Consider the following 17,978-nt stretch of genomic DNA (forward strand, 5'->3'; position numbering starts at 1 on the left):
CCAGCTAAATTCACTGCAATTATTTTAGTAAACATAAACTGCTAAATACAGTGGATATAAAAAGTCTACACACCCAGTTATAAGAGGGTGTGAACACGTATGCAATCACATTATATTAGTTTTTTAAGTTTACTTCCCTCCACCTAAAAGATTGCAGTTTGTTGCTCAACTGAGTTGTACAGTTTATAGGTCACATTAAAAGTGGAAAAAGTTCTGAAATGATTTATCTTTGTGTCACTTTTTTACATCAAAGAAACCTGACATTTTAACAGCGGTGTGTAGACTTTTTATATCCACTGTACCTTTTCTAATCAGCAGTTAGTCTTGTGACTTCTATCAGTGTTCAGCAGAGCACTGGTTACAGCTTGTAGGAGGCAGGGACGGACTGACAACTCATGGGGCCCCCCGGCAATAGGGGATCATGGGGCCCCTGTGTCCTTGCCCACACCCAAAAAAGCTTATAAAAAGGTACCAGGGGCATTTCATGGGGCCCCCTACTGACCCTGGGCCCTCGGGCAGTGTCCGAGTGCTCGAATGGTCAGTGCGCCCCTGGTAGGAGGTGTTTTCTTTCTGCTCTAGGAGGATGCAGGACCCCCTGGCCTCTGTCTGGATAGTGCTGATTGGCCCTGTGCTGATCACATGCACTCTCCCAACAAAAAAAACCCCTCTAGCAATACACACCAAACTGCGCATGTACAGTGTGTCTCAAAACGATATGTCTTATCAGGAGATAAGAGGGGGACACTGGAAGAAGGGGAGGATCAGAGAAGACAGGATCAAACAGCCTTTTTACATAGTGCAGAGGATTAACCCCTTAGGTTCCACAGTGAGTATAACAAGCATGCTTTACTGCATATACAGACTGATTTTACTGTTGTGGGTTTAGTAACACTTTAAAGATTAAAAAAAAACTATAGACCTGACACCTTTACAACAACTGTAAGGTCTATGTATGAAATATAGAGGGACTGGAACTTTTTTCTGCTTGCGAAAAAATCAGATTCTCCTGAGCATAGGTACAGCGGGCCAGAGACTGTTCTCCTAAGTGGGTGTGATGAAGTCATTCAATGGATAAGTGCAGGCCTTGCTTCTCTCTTAGGTGACTTGGGTAGTCCAAAGCATACTGTAGAGAAACAAACAGAGAGCGCACGGGCCTAGTGCATTATCCTACGGCTACGTTCACACTTGCTTTGTCAGCAGGCATCAGACAGGCGTTTGGGAAGCGTTTTTAATGCTTCTCAAACGCCTATGAAAATTCTGCACATGGCAGCTCACAGTGTTGTTCAAACTGAAGTGTTAGCATCGTGGCAAAACTGACGCCTCGTGTCCAGTCAGGAGTTGAAGCCTCCCATTCAAGTTTATGGTGCCGCTCTGCAAACGTTGGCAGGCGTTTGCGACACGGTTGCAACGTGTTAATACCATTTAACTTCATTCTAGGTGTTTCTGGTTTTAAAGCTTGGCAAACACCTATCAACCGCCTCAAAAGCATGCATAGGGCGTTTGGGGAACGTTTGAGGAACGTTAAAAATGCTTCCCAAACGCCTGTCTAACGCCTGTCAAACACTATAGGGGCGTTTGGCAGGAGTTAGAAATAGTCAAGTGTGAACGAGCCTTAAAGGTCATTTATTGAAAAGCTGATAAAAGTCATACAAACAATTACTGAAAGCTTGCATTATCAAGTGGGTGTACAGTGGTGATGAAGACACCAGGAGGTGTCGTCTAGGAATCAAAACGCGATTTCTGACGCGTTTCGAGGGCAACCCTCTTCCTCAGAGCCTGGCTCTGAGGAAGAGGGTTGCTCTCGAAACGCATCAGTTTCTTGTTTTAATTTTGTAGAAGACACTTACTGGCGTTGGAGGGTCTTCTTCACCACTGTACACCCAATTGATAATGCAGACTTTGTTATTGTTTGTATGACTTTTATCAGCTGTTTAACCACCTCCTGCCCGCCATATAGTATTATGATGGACGCAAGGTGGTTCTCTCGTTCTGGGAGGATGTCATATGACGTCCTCCCATTCAAACCGAGCATGCGCGGCTCCTGGAGCGCGCGGCGATCGACGGTGTGCTGTGTCCCTCGGACACAGCGGATCACCGATCACGGAAAGAGCTGAAGATGTGGACTCGGTCATGTGATCAGCTGTGTCCAATCACATGTAAACAGGGAAATGCCGGTTATTGGCATTTCTCTCCCCACGAGCTGTCACGCTGACAGAGGAGAGGAGAGCCCGTAATCGGCATTCCTTGGAGGGGACATGTACACTGATCATCAGGGCACTGATGATCAGTGTAGCCCCAGCAGTGCCACCTGTCAGTGTCCATCAGTGCCTTGTGTCAGTGCTCATCCATGCCACCTGCCAGTGCCACATCAATATCAATGCCACATATCAGTGCCCATCTGATTTGCCTTTCAGTGCCACCTATCAATGCCACCTATCAGTGCTGCCAATCAGTGCCACCTATCAGTGCGCGTCAGTACCGCCTATCAGTGCGCGTCAGTGCCGCCTATCAGTGCCAGTCAGTGCCACCTATCAGTGCGCGTCAGTGCCGCCTAACAGTGCCAGTCAGTGCCGCCTATCAGTGCACGTCAGTGCTGCCTAACAGTGCCATATATTAGTGCCGCCTAACAGTGCCATGTATCAGTGCTGCCTTTCAGTGCCCATCAGTGATGCCTGTCAAGGCCCCTCAGTGCCTCCTCATTAGTGCCGCCTATCAGTGTCCATCAGTGCAGCCTATCAGTGTCCATCACTGCAGCCTCATTAGCGCACATCAGTGAAGGAGAAAAATCACTTATTTACAAAATTTTATAAAAACTAAGAAAAAACTTTTTTTTTTCAAAATTTTTAGTGGTTTTTGGTTTAAGAAAAAATACTGGTGATTAAATACCACCAAAATAAAGCTGTCACAAAAAAACGATAAAAATGTCATATGGGTACAGTGTTGCATGACTGCGCAATTGTCATTCCAAGCGTGACAGTGCTGAGAGCTGGAAATTGGCCTGGGCAGGAAGGGGGTATCAGTGCCCTGTAGGCTAGTGGTTAATAAACAGCCAGGATAACGCACTAGGCCCGTGCGCTCGGTTTATGGTATTTTTCCAGCTTGCACCAGGATTTGTCAGTGAACCTTTCACAGGTTATTTGATTAGACACACAGGGCAGGGAGTGGTGAAAGCAGTGAACCTTTGTTCTCTCAGAGTTCATGGCACCGGCCTCTCACATCAAATATTTGAGTACACGGCTATCGATCAGCTGCACTGCTATGAATACAACTTCCCTTCACAAGCCAGCTAATCCCGGCAGCAACGCCGACACTGGGCTCCGCCTATTGTGCCCAAAGCGCAAAGCTATTGGAGGACGGCTGCCTACGTCCCCATTCTCGGCTCGTGCTTGTTGTGTTGGGGATGTGAGTTCTGGCCACGCCCCGTCTGGGGTTCTCTGGCGTAACTCTGCAGAAGCTCGAGCTTGCCGCAACTCTTCCTCGTGCCCTCGCGTAGCCTGGCATCTCCAGCGTGGCGAAGGCCTCAGCTCTCCTTCCCTGCGCTGTGTGTGAAGCGGCAGGAGCCCGGAAGAGGGGACAGCGCCGTGTGTGTTGGAAGGTGACCGTATGTTTCTTGTTACAGGCCCCCTCCTTCCCTCCCCTCCAGTGCTCCTCTCTGCTGCCTCATTCTGTTTATCTAACTCTTGGTTTGCAGTCCCTGTTAGCTGCTGGCAGCATAATGAATTCCTAACAGGGAGGTCACCTTATCTTCCAGTGTGATAAGAAGGACATATCTCAGCTCTGGTATGGTATCCAATAAAGTGTCCTCTAGGTCCCAGCATTTCATCTTCTAACTGCGGCCCGGGCTGGATGTGGCCCTTTGCTTGCCTTTAACCGGCCCTTGAGGCACCTTTCCTCCCCCTGATACAAGTCACTATACCTCCCACTGACACCAACAATGGGGCATAATTCCTGCTACTGACATCAGCAATAGGGCCCACTGACACCATCAATGTGGTATAATTCCGGCTACTGACATCAGCAGTAGGGCCCACTGACACCAACAATGGGGCGTAATTCCTGCTACTGACATCGGCAATAGGGCCCACTGACTCCAACATGGGGGCATAATTCCTGCTTCTGACATCAGCAATAGGGTCCACTGACTTCAACAATAGGGCATAATTCCTGCTTTGACATCAGCAGTAGGGCCCACTGGCACCAACAATGGGGCATAATTCCTGCTTCTGACATCAGCAATAGGGTCCACTGACTTCAACAATAGGGCATAATTCCTGCTTTGACATCAGCAGTAGGGCCCACTGGCACCAACAATGGCTCATAATTCCTGCTACTGACATCAGCAGTAGGGCCCACTGGCACCAACAATGGGGCATAATTCCTGCTACTGACATCAGCAGTAGGGCCCACTGGCACCAACAGTGGGGCATAATTCCTGCTACTGACATCAGCAGTAGGGCCCACTGGCACCAACAGTGGGGCATAATTCCTGCTACTGACATCAGCAGTAGGGCCCACTGGCACCAACAGTGGGGCATAATTCCTGCTACTGACATCAGCAGTATGGCCCACTGGCACCAACAATGGGGCACAATTCCTGCTACTGACATCAGCAGTAGGGCCCACTGGCACCAACAATGGGGCACAATTCCTGCTACTGACATTAGCAGTAGGGCCCACTGGCACCAACAATGGGGCACAATTCCTGCTACTGACATCAGCAATAGGGCCTACTGACACGCATAATTCCTGCTACTGACATCAGCAATAGGGCCCACTGACACCAACAATGGGGCATAATTCCTGCTACTGACATCAGCAATAGGGCCCACTGACACCAACAATGGGGCATAATTCCTGCAACTGACATCAGCAATAGGGCCCACTGACACGCATAATTCCTGCTACTGACATCAGCAATAGGGCCCTATTTCTCCCACTGACACCAACAACAGGGCACTATACCTCCCACTGACACCAATGATGAGGCACTCAAACTGACACCAACTATAGGGAATTATTCCTCGCACTGACACTAGCAATGGGGCACTATTCCTTCCCCAAAGATGCATTGATTACTCCTACTGACAACAGGACAATTTCAACTCCCAATGGCCACAGACTGTCCCCCCTAAAGTCTGAAGGACAGTAAACTGACCCTTGTTTAGAAAGTTTGGAGACCCCCTGTTCTAAATAAACTCTAGGGCCACTTTCACATGTGGCAGTCTGGGTTCGCGATTTGAAATCACACTGCAGTCATGGCAAAACGCAGCACACCTGTTTGCCATTCGTGCCGTTTTGCTGTGACTGTCACGCAACAGAATCGCACAAAGCTTGTCACCCAAAAAAGGAGCAGGAACTTCTTTTAGGTGACAATCTTCATGCAATGCAGATTACCATGCAATAAATCGTCGAACTACACCACATTTCAGTTGCCGTTAAAAATGAATACGATTCCATCCATGCCCCCAAATCGCCATATGTGAACATTAGGCAAGGTTTGCACTTGTGCCTGTGTGGGACAGCATGTAAATCCCATCTGTTCCCCACAGCCAAACCACACTGCTCGTTTACAGACGTGCAGGGCTGCCATTCCTTGTTGACGGCACCCCGACGCATCTGAAAACGCAGCTCGTTTCTGGTTGCAGGAAATCGTATGGTGCAAAAGTACCTTGCAGATTTTCTGCGGCTGCGTTTTGAAAAAAGGTGCTGGACCCAGGCACAGCAGCCTATTCAAACAAATGGGCTGCCTTGTCTACGCAAATGCAGCTCATAGAGCCGCTTAGGTGTGAACCTAGGTTTAAAGTTGTATGGAGCCATGCTGTCCCTGTGACAAGGCCGGCTTCACATATCTTTCCTCTGGGGCCATTTTGAATGGCACCCCAGTGCACTAAAGCATCATCAGCACCACAACGCATGGTAAGGTACTGTTGTGCATGGTGCATTGTGTTGCCTGAAATAATTGTTAATATTCCCATTGCAAACATTCCTGGAATAGGCTCTTAAAGTGATTGGTGCTACATCATCCACCGGCTGGAAACTGGAGAATGCAGAGAACAGCATAGCTCTTTTCCAGCACACCATGGGTCTTCATAGAAAGTCCGAACGTGTCTTTTATGGAAGACCGATCAGATCACAGAAAAGAAGAGCAACTTTTCAGAGTCGCGCAGGACCCCTTCGTCAAGCATGTGATGATCACATGCCTGATGACGGGATCTGCGCCAATCGTGATGATCACATGCCTGATGAAGGGGGCCTGCTCCAATCATGTGATGATCACATGCTTGATGAAGGGTCCTGCGTCAAGCATGTGATGATCACATGCTTGATGAAGGGTCCTGCGTCAAGCATGTGATGATCACATGCCTGATGAAGGGGCCTGCGTCAAGCATGTGATCACATGCTTGATGAAGGCGTCCTGCGTCAAGCATGTGATGATCACATGCCTGATGAAGGGGCCTGCGTCAAGCATGTGATGATCACATGCCTGATGAAGGGGCCTGCGTCAAGCATGTGATGATCACATGCCTGATGAAGGGGCCTGCGTCAATCATGTGATGATCACATGCCTGATGAAGGGGCCTGCGTCAATCATGTGATGATCACATGCCTGATGAAGGGGCCTGCGTCAATCATGTGATGATCACATGCCTGATGAAGGGGCCTGCGCCAATCATGTGATGATCACATGCCTGATGAAGGGGCCTGCGCCAATCATGTGATGATCACATGCTTTAATGAAGGGGTCCTGCTCAGCTCTGAAATTTTATTCTTCTTTGCTAGGATGTGATTTCTCTTCAATTAAACAAAAAAGTCCAGACTTTAATGACCTGTGGTGTGCTGGCAAATGTTTACGTTGCTTTGACAGGAAAAGAGCGGCGTTCAACCCAAAATCCTCCCCAAGCTCCGCTTGTCTACCTCCTGAAGCCACAAGCTGTCACAGCCAGGTGCCCACAGTTGAGATGCCGGTGCCATGGGGAGGAAAGGGGGAGAAGGTATGGTGTGGGTGAGTACATCGATGGATCCTAGGACAGGTGAGTCTGCGTTTATTAAAAGTCAGCAGCTGCAGTTTTTGTAGCTGCTGACTTTTAATAAACACAAAAACGGCTAGTACTCCACTTTAATACAAAGAACAATAATTTGCAAAAGAAATGCGTTAACGCATCACAGCAGATACGTGTTGTGTTAAACAGACAATTTAAAAGGCTAAGTTCACCTTTTAAAACATGTTACACCTGTATTTAGCTTGTAATATCTTTGAAAGCCCCCTCATCCACCTACCATGAAAGCAGGAGGGGGTTTCTCTCCCCTCCGCAGACGCCATCATGTTTAAAATCAGTGAAGATTTAAGGCCTGTGAATGAATACACTACAAGTCCCATCTTCCACCCTGTCAGACAAACTTGTACTTTACACTTGTAGTCCACTGAATCATCTTCCAGCTTTCTAACCGAGGTACAGCCAGAGAGCTGGAAGGTGAGTGTGCTGGAGTCTGACATTGTACCCATGATCCATTGATGCTTTGCAGGCTCCTGTGGGAAATAAATAACAGATGCACATTTTTTTTTTCCTGCAAAAACATGCACATTTATTTATTTATTTTCTTAAAGAACGTTACTTTTAAAATGAATAGGCTGAAACATTCAGCAGCATATGTGAAAATTAGGCAAGTTGCTTTTTATTGCAATGGACACATTGCATTGTGCAAATGTGTTTTGGAGGTGCCTTTAACATGCATTGCAGTAGTGTATTATCACAATGCAGTGGTGTGAATGGGGTCAGGACCAAGCCTGCTGTACCTGCCAAAGCCGCCTTTGCAGCAATGCAGTGTCTATGTGCACCATTGTCATAAGCATTTCCATCTTTGCTCTGCCTTCTTCAGAGTTTGGCAACTTTGCCGAGCCCGGGGTGATGTAAATCCCACGCATGCATGCACCCTCAAAATAATTATCCCTCTTCTCCACCCCCTCCTCTGGTCCTCTACATGATCAGTGCTCTTTTTTTTTTTCTATTTTATTGTCCTTATTTACCTGCTCTGCACATCACTTGCCTAAATGAGTAATGTGCACAGTCCGCCGTTTGCCTCCTGGGATACGTACGTCACATGTCCCAGGAGGCATGGCCTCTCAGTAAAAGAGAAGGGGGTGTGCCAGGTAGAACAGTAGCTTCTCGATGTCACACCAAAACATGGCGACCAAGCCCTGCAAGAAGAGAATCTCAACTGGACAATGCTGTATCCGCTGGGTAGGTGAGTTTCTAAATTGTGCAGAAACAATTGAGTACTGTCCGTGATACTTTTTTTTTTATTTGCACTAACATACAATTTTGAGGACAAGCTTTCGGGGTGTGTCCCCTTCTTCAAAGTCCAAGCAGTACTATTACAAATCACAAAGTTTAAGCAGAATGTTAGAAGGGATAAAAAAAAAAAAGGCTACAGATAAGAAACAGCAAAAGGAGGGGGAGGGGGGGGGGGATACTACACTCACATAGAGGGGGTCAAGCTAGGTAATAGTCATAAAATTGTTGGATAATGAGTGAGGAATCCCATGTCCAAGTTAAGGCTGTTATCTCTTGTGTCAAATAGAATTATCATTCTTAGTTCCAAAGTTTTTCTTTCCTGAATGGATTTGAATTTTCCTTTCAGAACTAAAACATTGAGGTCTTCCATATTGTGGTCTGGTTGTGTGAAATGGTGTCCTACAGGTGTGCAGAGGTCATCTTCTTTATGTTCCTTGATGGTATGTCTGTGCAAATTCATCCTTGTTTGCAACTTCTGTCCTGTTTCGCCAATATAAGATCCTTTGCTGCATTTTCTGCACTGCATAAAGTACACCACATTACTGGAGGTGCAGCTGTATGATCTGGAGATATTAAAGATCCCTTTTGAGTGTCTGACACTTTTTGATGTATTGATTTGGTTGCACAGCTTGCAGCCTTTCTTATTGCAGGGTTTGCTTCCATTATTTGTGACATCATAATCAGAAGGAAGTTTCCTACTCATTAGTTTATTTCTGAGGTTGGGGGGTTGTCTGAAGGCCAGTATTGGGTTCAGACAACCCCCCAACCTCAGAAATAAACTAATCAGTAGGAAACTTCCTTCTGATTATGATGTCACAAATAATGGAAGCAAACCCTGCAATAAGAAACGCTGCAAGCTGTGCAACCAAATCAATACATCAAAAAGTGTCAGACAATCAAAAGGGATCTTCAATATCTTCGGATCATACAGCTGCACCTCCAGTAATGTTGTGTACCTTATCCAGTGCAGAAAATGTAACAAAGGATCTTATGTTGGCGAAACAGGACAGAAGTTGCAAACAAGGATGAATTTGCACAGACATACCATCAAGGAACATAAAGAAGATGACCTTTGCACACCTGTGGGACACCATTTCACACAACCAGACCACACAATGGGAGACCTCAATGTTTCAGTTCTGAAAGGAAAATTCAAATCCATTCAGGAAAGAAAAACATTTGAACTAAGAATGATAATTCTATTTGACACAAGAGATAACAGCCTTAACTTGGACATGGGATTCCTCACTCATTATCCAACAATTTTATGACTATTATCTAGCTTGACCCCCTCTATGTGAGTGTAGTATCCCCCCCCCTCCTTTTGCTGTATCTTATCTGTAGCCTTTTTTTTTTTTTTTTTCATCCCTTCTAACATTCTGCTTAAACTTTGATTTGTAACAGTACTGCTTTTGGACCTTGAAGAAGGGGACATACCCCGAAAGCTTGTCCTCAAAATTGTATGTTAGAGCAAATAAAAAAAAAGTATCACGGACAGTACTCAATTGTTTCTGTTGCAAATGCACTAATACGGCTACAATCACCTCAAGTATATTGTGCAGAATGCACGACCAGGTAAGCGGGGGTTTAAAAAAAATTAGGGGGAATGTGAAAATGTGCTTTACTTCATCCTGACACCCAAGGATTCTGAGATTGTGCAATGAGTTGCACAGGTAAAAAGCTTTTATTGCAGAAGATACATAGTTCCCTGCAGTAAGGCCTTGTTTGCACACGGGAAGTAAAAAAAGGCGGCCGATCCATGGTTTTACCATCTACCAAGCCAGACATTAACACTGGCATCAGACATGTTAGTACACGCTGCCGCAGTGCATCAACATTTTATAACACGGGCCACATTCAGCAGGCAGTAGCTTAAGACATTGATTGGGGGCATATCAGAGCCGTTCTGCTTCTGTGTGTAATGCAAGCAGTTGTGACATGGTGGGCTTGCAGTGGTTAACACAGTGAGGACGCAACATCAACATATGTAAAGAAGCCTTAAAAGCTTACCTGCTAGTGTTTTATTTTTATTTTTTCTTGCAAGCTATAGTTCTTCTTTGATGATTTGCCATCAGTCTTTGCTTCACTAAACAAAGGGCCAGTTTACTGTTCTTTAGATTATAGAGGGGCAGACTGTAGCCAACAAGAGTAGAAAATACTCCAGCATTAGTGGGAGTAGACCATGTCTTGGGCTTGGTGATCAGTGGGAGTAAAAATTACATAGCACCTGTGGCCAGTAGGAGGAGGAATAGTACCCCATCATTGGTGTCAGTGGAAGGAATAGTGCCTCATCATTGGTGTCAGTGGAAGGAATAGTGCCCCATCATTGGTGTCAGTGGAAGGAATAGTGCCTCATCATTGGTGTCAGTGGAAGGAATAGTGCCTCATCATTGGTGTCTGCAGAAGAAATAGTGCCCCAATGTTGGTGTCAGTGGGAGGAATGGTGTTTCATTGTTGGTGACAGCAGAAGGATTAGAGCCTCATATTAGTGGGAGAAGCAGTTCTCAAGGGCCAGATAAAGGTAAGCAAAGGGCCACAGTTTAGGGACCGCTGCTCCACACACTGCTGTTTCCTACACTGGGCCCCATGTCATTACAAGATATGGTAGCGACATACGAGCCAGCAGAATGAACCAAGCTTCTTACACACTTTAGCAAGCTTTAGCTCTTTGAAGTACAACTTTTACATTTAAACTTAACAACAAACATTTTATATATTTCAGTTTACAGAAAACTACCTGCCAGAAATCCAATGTTTTTGTTACTTCCTGTGTACTGAACTGATGGATGAAACATCAGCTTTTCCAGTTTTCTTCTGTTAATTACAGAACTCCTCCTCTACGTTATGAAGATTATGAAAAGGAATTTCTGTAGCCAAAACAGACTTTCTGTCTTAAGCTTGGTACATACTTATACAGGTGTTTTTGGTTGAACACAAAAATAACTGACAGATCCCTGCATCAACACAAGCGATGCGTGATGTGGGGATCTCTTCCGCTGAGACACTATTCTGACAAGGGGCTGGACAAATGTTGGGTTTTCCAGCATGCCTGTTCAGCAGAAGCCAGTCCCTAGACTGTCTTCTGTTGAACAAACAGCTATACACACAGACTGAAAGTTGGCCGGTTTGGCAGAAACCCATGTGTACTGGGTTTAGGGTAACTCCTTTATAAATATTGTACATTGAGTGAGCTTCATCTACCTAGAACACAAATTTCATTACTGACAGATCACCGGGTGAAAATAAAGGAAAAGCTCATGCAGCTTCCACTTCCAAGAACTGTTAAGCTGCAGTATATGAATTTTTGATCATGGTCTTGGATAACATTTAAATTAGTTTCACTGGCAACAGGACATTTATGTATTTACTTTTTTTCTTCTTTTCAGGCAGGCAGTGTTCACAAGGTTTTATTCTAGCTTTCAGGATTTGCAGCAGCTAATCTACTAGCACTACCTCCAGAAATTCAGAACAAGTATAATCTTTTTGAAAGTCACAACTTGGACTAGGATAAGTAAGTTCCCCAACTGGTTCCCATGTGTCAAAACTGCTCTAACCCTTCCTTACTCAGTCCAGAACAAACAAAATTGCCTTTACCAATGGTTAAAAAAACAATTAGTCGCTTTCATTTCCACATTTAGTGCTTTTTTGTGGTTAGCATATAAAGTGTGGTTAAGGAGATGCAGGCGTTTTAAATCATGTCACCAATTTTGAAGCGGTCACATTTAAAACCAATTACTTGATCTGATATAGCAAAAGAATAATAATTCTATATTTATTACAATACCCACCCTGGAGAAATAAAACAGGAAAATGGTGTGCGTTGCACTTAATGAGAATGTTCTGCAGTGAATGTTTAAACTAGTGCAAGCCCTGGGGATTTCAAACGTGATAAAACACATAGGACCACATGTCAAAATGATCAGTAGATCCAAAGATGTAGGAAGGGAAAACTACAATTATTCCTCAACGTTTGCTGTAAAAATACAGCCTAGCTCTGCCCCTTCCTGTTTTCTAAACATCCTTGCTGTTGATGATACGCCTCCTCATCGCCCGGTTTAACCCTTGTTTTGCAGACAATCGCACCACAACCGTGTGCATTGCACACATTTGCGTCTTTTCCTCTTTGACTTGCACGTGTGGCTGCAAGCTGCCAAGTGATACATGTCAGGTCAACTTTGCCGCAGCCTATTGCAGCTTAAAGTGTTACTAAACCCAGGACCCTGCATTCACTATATCTGATTTCACATAGTACACAGAACATGGAAATGCAATTATTTTAGTAAATATAAACTGCTAAATACCTTTTCTCATCAGCAGTTAGAGCAGTCTTGTGACTTCAGATGAGCACTGGTTAAAGCTTGTAGAAGGAGTTTTCTTTCTGCTCTAGGAGGATGCAGAACCCCTGACCTCTTTCTGAACAGTGCTGATTAGCCCTGTGCTGATCACATGCACCCTCCCAAGAAAAAAAAACAAAACCTGTCTAGCAATACACACTAACCTGAGCATGTGCAGAAGGGCTGCGGGTTTAGTCTGTCTTATCAGCATGGACGACATTTGAACAAGAGGAGGGGCAGAGAAGACAGGATCAAACAGCCTTTTTACACAATGCAGAGGATTAACCCCTTAGGTTCCACAGTGAGTATAACAAGCATGCTTTACTGCATATACAGACTGATTTTACTGTTGTGGGTTTAGTAACAGTTTAAGCTCAAGGGTGCAGTTGGCAGGTGGCAAAAATGTGGCTCGATCACCATCATTTTTGCTGCCCTCCAACTGCAAGTCTAAACGAGGACTGAAACATTTGATCTTTTGTAGTGGTTAAAACTAGTGGTGCACTGAAATTAAAATTCTAGACCGAAATCGGATGCACTTTTTTTTTTTTTTTTTGCAACATAAGTGGAGGTACTCTTTAAGGGTCCATTCACACGGACGATCCAATCGGGTCTTCCTGTCAGTTTTTCAGGACTAACTAGATAGTCCACACATTCCTATTGACTGTTGGGTGCCCGTTTACACCTGCCTACCTCTGGGTCCGATCAGGTCCTCTAGGAAAAAAATGGAGGAGGACTGCATTCTCTTCCATTTGGGCGGATCAGATAGGAGACAGCCAGGTATAAATGGACAACCGAGTCCGTTTACTCCTGGCCACCCATAGAGCAAAGTGGGGTCTGTCTGTGTCTGCTCTGCAGAAACAGAGTGGACAAGGATCTGTCAGCTCTGCTCTGATCAGCAGGAGAACTGTGCGAATCCCCTGCTGATCGGAACACAGAGTTCCACATCTGAAAGGGCCCTAAGGACTGAATCCATATTCCGGGAAAGGAATCTCAGGAATGCTGCGGTCTAGATACAGTAAACACAAAACTGTGCTTAAAAAAAAAAATCTGAAGGTCAGAAAAGCATTGTATCACACTAAATCTACATATTTCCATCTTGTTTGTATGTTTTTTTTTTATTGAACATGCTATTAAAGGAAACATGGTTGAAAATCTTCATATGCTGTTTACTGCATGGCTTGTGTGAAAGGAAATCTGTCATGAGACAAACTATGAGCCTGCCCTTACTGACCTGTCCTTAAAACTGGAGTTACTGGCTTACCCAGTGATGTAAGTGCTTTCTGTGTCGCTGGCTTTGATTAATTTGCAGGTAAGCAGTTCTGACTTGCCTTCTACTCTCTTCAACTGCACGTTTGGCCGACTTTTCCGATCGTCATGTTTATTATGGGTCACTGATGCAATATGAAACAGAAGTCCAGTCTCATTAGGCACAGCATGTTCAGCTCGGCATTTTATCTGTGCACTTGCAGAGTGGACTGACTTGGCAGCTATGTTCAACACAAGTAAGTGGCAAGTGGTAAGTGGAAGCAGTTTTTCTTATACTAAGTGATGAGAAGCTTCCACTTTGAAGCATGTGCAATGTTTGTTGACATAAAGGAGAAGTACAGCCAATGCTGATTTGGCTGTACTTCTGTGGATCACAGGAGTGCAGTTCATTCTGCACTCCTGTGACCCGTTATCATCCAATAAAGCTCGCTATCAGCCGACATCACAGAGCCAGTCCAGGCTGGGGAAGGATCATGACCATATGGTTGGTATCCACCCAGGAGCCTGGATGGGCACCTAGCTTAGCCTGTCAGTGAGCTGCTGAGAGCCTGAGCCAGCTGCTACAGCCCAGGGCTCTAGTGAGTGCTGGAGGGGCATGGCAGACAGCAGTGACTGACAGTCACCGAGCTCCGTTCAGAGCGTCAGGGAGAACTAAGTGACTAGTGGTGTTTGAGCTTTCATTTTGCACCCTTGGAGCCAGCTGGGGTTAGATGCAGCATCGAATTGATACTGCACCCACCTAGGTAAGTATGATTTCGGAAAAATAAAATCCAGAGTGTATTCACATGAATAGTGTACCCATTTGAATATGTCAAACATAGCTCCTGTACACATAGGGAGGATATAAAAAGACAAAGCAGTAGATTATCTTTATGCCCATCCCCAGTAGCTATAATATCCTTTCTTTTAATCTCTCTCTCTCTGTGTGAGATTTGTAAAGGTGTAGCAAATTGAGTTCTCAGATTTTGCAGCTGTGTCAGGGATGAGAGGAGAAGCTTGACTAAGGGGAGAACGTGGCTGAAGTCCATGTTGTCAGTTGGCCAGAAGAGGTCAGCTAATTGCTAATATGATATACTGTAAAATTACATTTAGCTTTACTTTATTTACTTTACCTTTTCAATTAAATTGGGTTTGAAGGCTTTTTACCTTCATGCATTCTATGCATGAAGGTGAAATACCTTTTGTGTTTTGCTCCATCCACAGCCCCATTTTGATCCAGAGCAGTGCATGGGAACCTCAGCTCTTCCAGGTCTCTCTCTCCCATTGTCAATCACAGCCAGTCGAGAAATAGCAGTGGTGGGGCTGAACCGCGCTCTGTCTAGACACACACAGCCAGCACGGGAGCCAACATGTACCAGTGTACCTATAGCAAGCGACTTGTTATAGGGGCACTGAGCAGGAAGGAGGGGTTAGGAGTGTCGGAGGACCTGAGAAGAAGAGGATCAGGGTCGATCTGTGCAAAACCATTACACAGAGCAGGTAAGTATATGTTTGTTTTTTTTTTAATTTGAGCCTTTATTATCACTTTAATTTCTATTACATTAGGAAGTACACAAGACGGGTGTTGAAATTTTTAAAAAAAAATCTATTTGTCCCTCATGACAATCTACTTGTCCAGATAAAAAAATAAATAAATACATTTTAACCAAAACTGTATTTAAATTGCAGGTGATATTAGGAATGTCTGGGGCTTTTAAAAACAAAAGAGGCTTTATGGCGACTTACATGTTTAAATATTTTTAAAATTGCGCTCTTTCTCTTCCTTCCCTCCCAGCCTCTCTCCAGCACCGCACCCGGGGACTAGCAGGGAGGGGAGAGACCTTTCAGTGTAAGGAGCACCGATTGGCTGCTCCTCAGGAAAGGGTGGGTCAGGGATTATCCTTTATCCCTTTTGCTGCCAGAGCCGTTTTTGCACAAGTTTAAAATTCATTTTAGGCCTGAAAATTATAAAACCCCCTAACATTATATATTTTCTGAAAACAGACCTGAGAGAATAAAATAGTGGTAGTTCCAATTTTTTATGTCGCATGATATCACCACATAATTTCAGTAAAAAATACAAGTAAGTTAATTTTAGGGCACAAGAAAACAATAAATTACCCTATTTTTTGTAACACCTAAAAGATGAGGTTGCAGCGAGTAACTAGATATCCAACATTTCAAACCTTACATTTGTGCACGCTCATGAAATCGCGACGAACTTCAGTACTCTATATTTTTTTTATAGGTGACGCTTTTAAAGCTCCTTTATAGGTCATCAATTTAGCGTTACAGAGGAGGTCTGGTGCTAGAATTATTGCTTTCATTCTGGCGTGCGCGGCAATATGTGACGTGTATCACAACTGACATTTTCATGTGTAGGCGCCCCAGTGTGTGCTTTTACCTTTGTACGTGTGGGGAGGTATCAATATTTTTTTTTTTTTGTAGTATGTGCTGGGGTGTAACTTTCATTTTTTACAATTTTTGTAGTATGTGCTGGGGTGTAACTTTCATTTTTTACAATTTTTAAAAAAAAAAATAAAAATTTTTTTTTTTTCTTTCAACACATAGGGGACTTTGTCCCCTATGTGATAATTTTTTGGTAACAGGTTCTCTTTGAGGCATCCAGGGTCTAAAAGACCCTGCATGTCTCCCCTGTGCTCCACTGAATGTAATGCGGTGCACGGCTTTTCATGGCCAGGAATCTCTAAACAGGGACCCAGAAGTGACATCATAACGTCATTTCTGGGTCAGGGCAAGAAGGGGAGCAGACGTGTCCTCTCTCCTCCCTCCCCTCTAGCTGACGGCAGTGAGCAGGTCCCGGGCTCCTAGATGGGCAAGCGAAGCCTGGGAGACCTCACGGAGAGTGGGGGAGAGGCTGTCACTGTGTGGAAGCAATCAGACGGCAGTGCTGCCGCCCAAATGCTTCCACCTGACAGGTCAGCCTGCTGCTTGCCCACAGCAGGGCTAAAGGTAGATAGAAACTAGCAGCCCAACTCCCGGAACTTATGTGTCAGGTGATAGGAATCGAACATCCCTAAGGGCACTTCTAACATTTGCTACTGAATAGGTGATATTTCAGTCGCACAGAAGAGCTCTGAAACTGCAGTTATTATGCTAATTTAATGCTCTATTTGCAATTCCATCGCAAACTCATACACTGAGAAAAGACATGTCACAGAGGAAAATAGAGCAACACAAGTGAGATTTGTCTGCAGAAGAACTGCAGAGGTTTGGATATGCGACCTCTTCTGAACAGTTGCAGATACGCTCATCAATTCCCTCCAATGTACCTTACGTTACCTTCCCCTTGTGTCATTTGATACTTTTATGTAACTGCTGCCACTTGAAACAAATGACAGTATTTCTGTACATTTCCACAGTAGGGTAATAGTAAAGTTATACCGTGACAAGTTCTTGTTTGCCCACTGCCGCAAAGTAAGCACATTTCCATCATTTCTCTTTAGAACGATTAGGTTTGTCACTCATTGCTAAAACATATCATTTGTATTTTAATTCACAGCCATATTATATACTCTGTGGTTGGTAGATAGACTGAAATGCTACTATATAATGCAAGCTTTCTTCACGAAGACAATGTTGACCCCTACAGAAGTATATGTGCTGAGACAGGTTTTGTACGTGAACTATACGTTCTAATACTCTATCAATTTACACTATTAAAGTACACTCAAGTTAAAGTAGTTTTACGCATTAACCAGATTTAAAATTTTTAAGTATATCTAAACCCCCAAGCAAGAATGTAATATTTCTTTGTTCTGCATCCCAGGATACAGGGTATCTTTATATCTGTTACAAAATGGTTATGCCACCACCTTCTGGGAATTTTACACTGGCATAAAAAAGGGAAATTTCCTAGACATAACCCCTCCCAGCTAGGCAAGGCTTCAGGGTGTTTTTTTTTTTTTTTGGTTGGTTGTTTTTTTGGGGTTTTTTTTGCTGTTGTCTTAGGTGGGGGTCTGGTCTGTGGAGTCTCTGTATGTAAAATAGCTAGCTTCTCAATGGTTCCATTTGGAATTAAGAAACTGTTTTTCTAGATACATGTCCTATGGCTTGCCTACGCTCAGAATTGGTACCCAGATCC

The 17,978-nt window shown here is 44.4% G+C and overlaps 1 protein-coding gene across 3 annotated transcripts in view; it reads left to right on the forward strand.

The window, feature by feature from the left end:
• Positions 1–17,978, forward strand: part of GNE (glucosamine (UDP-N-acetyl)-2-epimerase/N-acetylmannosamine kinase) — a 69,530-nt gene that overhangs the window by 19,317 nt on the left and 32,235 nt on the right. The window contains exons 1-2 of one of the 3 annotated variants that reach the window (XM_089670883.1): positions 3,406–3,595; positions 11,681–11,805. The exons of 1 other annotated variant lie outside the window; for it this stretch is intronic. The gene's annotated coding sequence lies outside the window, so the exon portion shown is untranslated. Of the gene's footprint in view, positions 1–3,405; positions 3,596–11,680; positions 11,806–17,978 lie in introns of those variants that run through there. One more of the 3 variants, XM_089670882.1, reaches the window with a different exon arrangement.

This window comes from Staurois parvus, unplaced genomic scaffold (assembly GCF_062004578.1).
Source record: "Staurois parvus isolate SC_StPar_1 unplaced genomic scaffold, SC_StPar_1.0 ptg000096l, whole genome shotgun sequence".
Taxonomy (NCBI): Eukaryota; Metazoa; Chordata; class Amphibia; order Anura; family Ranidae; genus Staurois; species Staurois parvus.